We start from the raw sequence: 666 nt of genomic DNA on the forward strand, positions 1-666 counted from the left end.
GGGCACACAGAGCAGACGCAAACTAATTACACCAATTTCTGTGACCGCTTTTTCTGCTGCTCATGATGACGCTATCACAAGTAGGCCACATACGGGGAAGCAGTTCAGTGACAAGCTTAATGGAGGACTCACCAAAATGGGGGGAAAAAAAAAAGGAAGAGAATTTTTCAGCTGTTCTTCTTCCTCCAGATGTGTAAAAGTGGGGCACTTCGAAAGTTGTCCTCGCTTGTACGTTCGCTTATTTTTTTTTGTGCCAATTTTTCCAGTCTATATAAAAATTTTGAGTTACACATGTCCAGTCGTTAACGTGGAAAATATTTATTCGTTCGATGTGATTAAATTTTTCGTAGCAAAAAATAAAATAAAAAAAAATAAAAAAAACAAAAATTAAAATTTAACAAAATCCATGGAGATCAATTTTTTAAGGACAAACACGAAAAAAAACCAAGTCATGCATCACGAAGGTGAATAAAATTCGATTTACGTTCATGTGTAGGTGGGTTGCCAAAATGAGGAAGTGTTTTCAGAGCAAGCATAATGGATGGAATTTTGAAATGTCTTGTATTTGTGGAGAAAATTGTTTGACCAATACATGAGACAATCCATTCAGTTAAAACGAGCGAGACAACAAAAGTGTAAATGGAGGAGTTCTTTTTTTTTTTTTTT

This window comes from Plasmodium cynomolgi, chromosome 10 (assembly GCF_000321355.1).
Source record: "Plasmodium cynomolgi strain B DNA, chromosome 10, whole genome shotgun sequence".
Classification (NCBI taxonomy): domain Eukaryota; phylum Apicomplexa; class Aconoidasida; order Haemosporida; family Plasmodiidae; genus Plasmodium; species Plasmodium cynomolgi.